Here is an 8,388-nt window from a genome sequence, read left to right on the forward strand (position 1 = left end):
ACACACACACACACATCCCAAAGAATTTTTTAATTTCAAATATTTCTTCCCAAATATATGATGAATTTCTAATATAAATTTTACCATCATTCAGAACAAAGCCAAGTATATACATGGCACATAGTTTCTCAAGAGTTATTAGTGGCACAAGACTATAGTCAATCAATGGCTTTAGTGTTCTGAGGGAAAACTATTTCAGCCCAGAATTCTGTATCAAACCAACTTTGCAACCAACTATGTTTTAGGAAAGACATTTTAAAATAGTAGGTGCATCAAAAAGTTTACCTATGGCTTACCAATTCTTCTTGGGAAGTTACTTTATAAATCACTCAAATTAAAAAGAAAAGAAAGAAGTAGCAACATATGATATAGAAAGCAGTGTTACAATGCTGGAAAGCAGAGACTAGAAGGGACAAGCTGACAGCTGTTGAGCAGATCTAGAGAGTAACTGATCTAGAGTGAAGCTAGACAACAGCAGGCTGTTGCAGGGAGGTCTCCGAACAAAAACTTTAAAGAATATTTGTTTAAATGAAGAAGTTGAAAATAAAATAATAATTTTAAATAAGGCCAGAAAAAATATTGATGTAAAAATCCTAGAGGAACAGAACAAAAATCAGTACAAGAAAGGAGAGGTAAATGTAATGATCTTTGGGATTTACAGTAAATATTATTTGTCAGTTCAAAACAATGAAGCCTACAATATGATTATAGAAGAAATTATAATTGTTATAAACTTTTATGACATATAAAAATACAGACATCTGTAAGAAAAAGTGAGAGAGTTAATATTAGTCAACAGGTTAATTTATCATTGTTGAACAAAGGATATAATGTTTTTTGCATTATTTTAGAGTTACAAAGATACCTGAGAAACAAATTTATTGTACAAAGTGATAATGGTTGAATGGGAAGAAAATGTATATGAGCTTAACTATAATATAACATAGGAATGATAATCATGTTTAAAATTGATAAACCAGGAAAATAATTAATATAGATTATATAGAGCTGTGCTATCTAATGGGATAACCACTAGCCATATGTGGCAATTTAAATTTAAATCGATTAAAATAAATATAAATTTTAGATCCTAAGAAACACTAGCCATATTTCAGGTGTTTAATAGCCACATGTGACTAGTGCCTATCATATTAGTACCACTATGGAATATATCTATAATCACAGAATCACACATGCTATAATATGGATATGCTTTAAGGATATTGTGTTAAGTGAAATAAGCTTCTCCTTTTATGGGGCACTGAGAGTAGCCAAATTCTTAGAGACAGAAAGTAGAATGGTGGTTGCCAGAGGCTGGAGGGAGGTGGGAATGAGAATTATCATGTAATGGTTATAGGGTTTCAATTTTACAAGATGAAAAGAATTCTGGAGATGTATGGTGGTGATGGTTTTTCAACAACCATCTAATACCACTTGAAAATGGTTAAGATGGTACGTTTTACATTGTGTATTTTAACACAATTAAAAAACTAAAAATATTTTTATAAGTTAACAATAGGTAACTTTTTATTGTATGTAGTTCTTAGTCACATTCTAACAAGGAATATTAGTCCTTGAGAGACACATTTCTGAAAATTCTTCATTTAATAAAAATTCCAATTACTGTCCTCTCTGTATAGTTTAGGGTAAAATAAAGCTTAAAATGCTTGCTCAGAAGTTAGGTCTAGTATTCAACTTGAATCTGGAAGAACAATCTCAATGAAATCAATACATAGCTTTAACAATTAGGATCTTTAGATTTTATGCAACACATTATTGTAGAGGGTAGGGGGAAATCGGTGTAGAGACTCTCCTGACCTACAAGTGGGAAAATGGATTTAGTAGTGGAACATAATGAGGATGACTTGAAATTCTCTGCCCTCAATATGACGTACATGAAGAATCATAATTTCATAGGCATGTATATGAGATACAATAAGCCGCATTGCACAGTGGAGCAAGAAAATATATTTTGGTGGCAATCTTTGAAAATAAAATGAATATCTGTCTCCCCAGATTATTCAAATTTAGACCTAACTCATTGTCAGGTAAATGATTTTTTTTCCTGTACCTTATTCAGAATTAAGAGGAATTTATCAGTGCTTTGGCTCTGAAAATGTATAATAGCCATATAATTAGCAATTTTATAATAACGTGTGCTTTAAAATAAAAAAAAAATGTTCAGGAATATCAGTTGATATTTTAAGGATCACCATAGTACTAAATCTTAAGCCTGAAATCAAATTGTACTTTAAGCTATTCAAATCACATGTGTGACAGAACATTCCCAATCAGAATGATTGTCCTAAATGGAATATAATGTGTCTTTTCCTTTCAGAGAAAATGTACAGTGCACAATAGCTTGAATTGCTATTGCAGTAATATTCAGTCAAATACTTCGTCATCTACAATTAAATATTATAGAAACCATGAAATGAAGCTTGAAATGTAGGGTAGAGGTCATGCTGTTCTCTTTCTGCATTTCATTAACTCTAGTATGGCTTCAAGATAAATATTAGATACTGGACAGAATATTGAATATGTTAGATATAATAGTGTTGGTTTGCAAAAATAGAAATAATGAAATCACCCATTTTTCATCAGCATAAACATGCCAGTTCTTTGCGAAAAATAGATGAACAATCCATAACACTTTTCTTCAATGAACTGATAAGGGATATCAACAGTAAACAATATTTAAAGCACTTTATATTAGTTGTCAAACACTATATTAAAAATAGTCTTAAAACTTATGTAATTATTATTAACCAATGTCACTGCAATAAATTCAATTTAAAGAAGAAAGAAATTTAGTATTTTAGGAACAACTCAGGTATCAGAGGATTTTGGTCAAGAAAAGTCAAAAATTAGATGGCACTGGATATGAGTTACAGCAGTAGAGCAGGTAATTACTAGGTAGAAAAAAATAAGAGACATTCCAAAAGAGAAACGAAAAGGCATGGGAAGTGTCAGAAACCCAAAAGAGCACTGTGTACTTGTCAGCGCCAAGCCGATCAAGAAGGGAAGGCTTCAGTGGTGAGATGCCCAGTTGAAAGAATGCATGAGAAGCTGACATGAGAATGAAACAGCAGGCACCAACTTTATTGCAGGGAGCACGAGCTTCTGTACTAGGGGACCACATGGGCTTTATATATGTCAGAGAACGATAGTGTCATTCTGCCACATATGCATAATAAACAATAAGCTGAGTCACACTTGCATAAGTTAGGCACAGGCACCTTACTACATGAATGTAACATTTTAAATCCAAGGTCCTATCCCTAGCCACAAGTCTGGATCACAGCCAGACCTGGGACCCACCGTAATCATAAAATTGAAAATATCACTGAAGCACAGAATGATATAATAAAACAATGATAGTAATAATAATATTTGTATTAATTCATATAACAGATGTTTCTAGAATGCCTATTGTAATTCTTATTGTAAGGACTAGATATAATTTATTACATGCTTTTTAGGTAGCTGGTACTATTTAAAGCTGAGAGTGTGTAGGGGGGCTTTAAATAGCCTGTTTATATGTGTCACATATATAGCATGTCATTTAATTCATGTGACAAATAATTAGAATTTATATATATCATATTTTTCTATATGAAATACATATCATATCATTTAGTTTATTTAACAAAAAGTAACATAGAATATTCTTATCTTAAGTGTGAGGAAACTGATTTCCCAAAAAGTTAAGTAATTAGCCTAAGAAATCCCCCTCAGTAAGTTGTTGAGCCAGGATTCAAATCTGATATGTTTAACTCATAAAATGAGCATATAACCTCTAAGAATGATATTGGAAAAGTAGATAATTATTAAATTAAAGCTTCTAGTCCCCCATGAACCCAATGCGAGCGAAAACATAAAATATTCATGTCTGTAATTTTCTTTTATTCTTTGAAAAATATCAATTTTTTTGTAAAATTATGTTAATATGGTAGAATTTCACTCCAAATAAATGATGGATGAGTTTGCATCACAAGTCAAGTAACAATTTATGATAATACTCTCAAGTAACATATTGCCATTATCAGTGTCATTTATGAATCCCATAAGTGTCCCTTAAATGTAAGCCAAGGGACTGTATTTCTATTAAGACTGTGGATGTCTTTATTTACTTTTATAACAGGTCTTGTTTTAATAGAAAGTGTCAAAGAAAAAATATGAATACTGTACAGAACTATGTTATTAGGTCACAAAAGTCACAGTGTTCCTTGTGTTCAAATCTCTTAATAATAAAAGCAAGACGCTAACAAAGCTATAGAACCATCTTAAGTGTGTCCATCTTATAATTTTCTTTTTCCTGCTGTCTTAGTGACAAGGATGGTGAAGTAGAAAAAGCTAGAATTGTATGAAACTGATTAAGCAAAAACTAAAAGCATTGCCTCTATAACTACTTGAAAAGTTTATAATTGTATTGCCAAACAAAAGAAATCAGACACAATTGGGGCATATTGGTGAAACAAGTTTTCTGGTAATGGTTGAGCTGTTTTATGACTTGAAGCAGTGGAAGACAGTTGAAACAGATTCTTTTAACAAAGATTCTTTTAACTTATACCATATAAGCCTTAGATTCCAATATTTTGAAGCAGCCCATGGGAAAAAGAAAAAAGTTCAAATCTGACATTTACTTTTCCTAATTCATAATTCAAAGTCGAGGATGTATCTATAGAGTTTAGTCGGTCATGTGACTGGCTGCAAAGGAAACCCTGAAAGTCATTCTGTTAAATTAATCTTCTAACTGGGAATCAGGCAGTTTCTCACCAAGATTTTTAGGTGAGTGATTTACAAAATATAGGAAGGCTTTCTGACGATAGTAAGAAAAGAGAGGGAAATTACCACTATATTCAAAGCCATAAACACAGTGCACCACTTTATTTATGTATTTAACATATATTTACTGAGCTCCTACTGTGCTTTAGGATGTATGCCAGGAAGTAAAAGAAAATAATAAATAAGATAAGCAACCTGCTCTTTTGAAGCTTTTGTTCTCCTGGAGAAAAATACAATAAAACAATAAGTGAGTAAAAGTTATAGACTGTCATATGATGATATACACTAAAGAGAAAAATAAATCTGGAGAAGGAGAGAAAATGGGTTAGAAAATTTTGGGTAAAGATACAATTTAACAAAGCATAGTCAGTGGGAAATAAATTAACATTAGAATAGAGACCAGAAGGTGATAGAGAGCCATTTAATAACTGATGGGAAAAAAGAAGGTGAAGAAATCAGCAATTGCAAAAATCTCTGAGGTGTGAGAAGGCCCAGCATGTTCAAGGAACAGCAAGATGGCCATGTTGCTGGTGTGGAATGAGGACAAAATCAATAGATATGATCAGATTGATTAAAGGAGTGGGAATAGGGATTTTGTGGCACTTTTTAGGACTCTGAACAAAATAGGAAGCCATTGTAGAGTCTGACATATTTTTTGAATAACAACCATGTGCCGGACACTGTACCATTAACTTAGAATATAAATATGGTGGTTTCATAACTGTTGACAGTGCTAAATTTTGTAGTTGAGAGATATGTTGCTGATGAACACAGTAATTCCTCCCTTTAGCGTCTTTAAAATGTGTTTGAGATAGGAGAAAAAAACATGGCAGAGTGAGAGATGTTTCCAGATCTCTCCCCTTGAAACAACAATAAGCTGAACATCTAAAACTCAACGAAAAACACCCAAACTGCATACTAGCACGTCTGAGCTTATAAGAGCTGCCACAGGTCAGAACCCCAGTTGTTGGGCAGTAGACTAGGAGTAATAAAGAAGCTGCCTCTTGCAGCCATTCATGCTACGAGTTCCCTGAACATTCCTGCCTGGGATAGCTGTGGCTGCAGGGCCCAGTCATCAGGGCAGAAGGCAGAGAAGCAGGACGAGACCACACAGGAACAACAGCTGATTTTTTGCTGGCTGCGGTTGCAAAACTGAGGCTGAGCTATATAGCTCCTAACCCCAACCCAGAAGGCCCCTCTATAAGAATATTTAAAAAGCCTTACTAAGACTTTGGATAAAGCAGGGGTCCAAGAAACTTAGACACCATCTACTGGAAACCAAAAGAAAAGTGCCTTCTTTGCAACAGGCTATAGAGAGACCTTTATGTAATAAACCTTCTTTCTGGTAAAACAGCAGAATACACTTCCATTAATGCCCAGGGGGAGAATTAATCCATTAAACACCATGAACAACCAAGGTGACAAGGCAACTCAGAAAGAAAGAGAAAAATCTCCAGAAAATAAGCTTACAAACATAGAAATATGCAACTTAAGTGACAGAGAATTCAGGATGGTACTTCTGAAAAAACTCAGTGAGATCCAAAACAGCTCAAATCAACAATTTCAGGAATTGAAAAAAACAACTAGATGAGCAGAACAAGGAGATCGAAACCCTCAAAAAGAACTAAATAGAATTCTGGAGATGAAGAACACACTACAAGAATTGAAAAATGAAATAACAAGCTTGGGAAATAGAGTCGACCAAATGGAGGAAAGGATCAGAGATACTGAAGAAAGAAAAATAGAAATAAATCAGAAGGAAAAAGAGAGAAACCGAAGAATGAAAAATAATGAGACATTCAAGAACTAGCTGATACCATCAGGAGAGGAAACATAAGAAAAATGGACATTATCAAAGGCAAGGAAAAGGAGCAGGGGACTAGGAAGCATTTTCAGACAAATAGTGGACAAGAATTTCCCAAATCTAAGGAATGAGCTGGAGCTTGGAATTCAAGAAATCAACAGAATATCCAATTATCTCAACCCAAAAAGGCCTTCACCAAGACACATTGTATTAAAGTTATCAAAAATCAACAACAAAGACAGAATTCTCAGGGCCGCCAGGGAGAAGTAAACGATAACTTATAAAGGTAAACCCATTAGAATATCCTCAGACTTTTCAACGCAAGCGTTACAAGCCAGAAAGGAATGGAATTGAATATTGAAACTATTAAGTGAAAGGAACTACCAGCCTAGAATAATGTATCTAGCCAAACTCTCCTTTAGATATAAAGGAGAAATTAAGACTTTTTCCAGACATACAAAAATTGAGGGAATTCTCTACTTCGAGGCCTACACTACAGGAAATACTGAAAGGGTCAGTTCACCTAAAACAAAATGATGAAAAAAAAAAAAACATAATTAGGAGTAAAGTGACTGTCAGGTAAATAGAAGCAGAGGACTGCAACCCTTACTAAGAATAGGGCATTATAAGCTTAAATAATAAGAAAATTGTTATAACGAGATAATAATGAACATTCAGCATACATAAGGACAAATTGAGATAACAATGATTGAAAGGAGGCAGGGATTCAAAGATCTAAATTTGCAAAGGGGAATGGAGATAAGACACATGCAGAAGAAAATGGACAACTGTATGGGTGTGTGTGTGTGTATATATATGTGTGTGTATATATATATATGTATATATATATCTCCTTTACATATTCACAATGGTAACCACACGCCAAAGATTCAGAACCGAAGTGTATAACATAAAACAAGAAGAACCAGAGGCAAAACCCACTAAAGCCAACCAAAATAAAGAAAACAGAAGCACAAGGACAAGGAAGCAATGGAAACACCAAGCTACCAGAAAGCAAAAGATAAAATGACTATCAGAAGACCTCATATTTCAATAATCACCTTAAATGTAAACGAACTGAACTCACCAATAAAAAGGCACAGAGTTGCAGAATGGATCAAAACACAAAACCCAACCATATGCTGCCTCCGGGAGACACATCTCAGCTCCAAAGACAAACATAGACTCAAAGTGAAAGGGTGGAAAATGATATTTCAAGCAAATAGCATTCAGAGAAAAGCAGGAGTAGTGTTGCTAATATTGAACTAAATAGACTTCAAAATAAAAAAGGTAAAGAAAGATACTGAGGGACACTTCATAACGATAAAAGGAATCATGGACCAAGAAGACATAAACTTATTAATATCTATGCTCCCAATCAGGGAGCACTCAAATATGTAAAGCAATTACTAAAAGAACTAAAGGGAGAAACAGACCAAAACACTATCGTAGTAATGGACCTAAATACTCCTTGTTGGATAAGGACAGATCATCCAAACAGAAAATCAATTAGGAAATAACATCCTTAAATGATACATCTGACCAACTGGACATAATTGACATTTAAGGAGCCTTTCATCCCAAAACAGCTGCTTACACATTCTTCTCTAGTGCACATGGAACATTCTCAATGATTGACCACATACTCGACCCAGAGATAGCCTCAACAAATATAATAGGGTTGAAATCATACCAACCATATTCTCTGATCCTAACACTTTAAAGCTGGGGATCAACCGTAAATTGAAAGTGGAAAGAACAAATACATGGAGATTAAACAACATGCTAGTGAAGAA

The sequence above is a fragment of the Pteropus alecto genome, unplaced genomic scaffold (assembly GCF_000325575.1).
Source record: "Pteropus alecto unplaced genomic scaffold, ASM32557v1 scaffold111, whole genome shotgun sequence".
Taxonomy (NCBI): domain Eukaryota; kingdom Metazoa; phylum Chordata; class Mammalia; order Chiroptera; family Pteropodidae; genus Pteropus; species Pteropus alecto.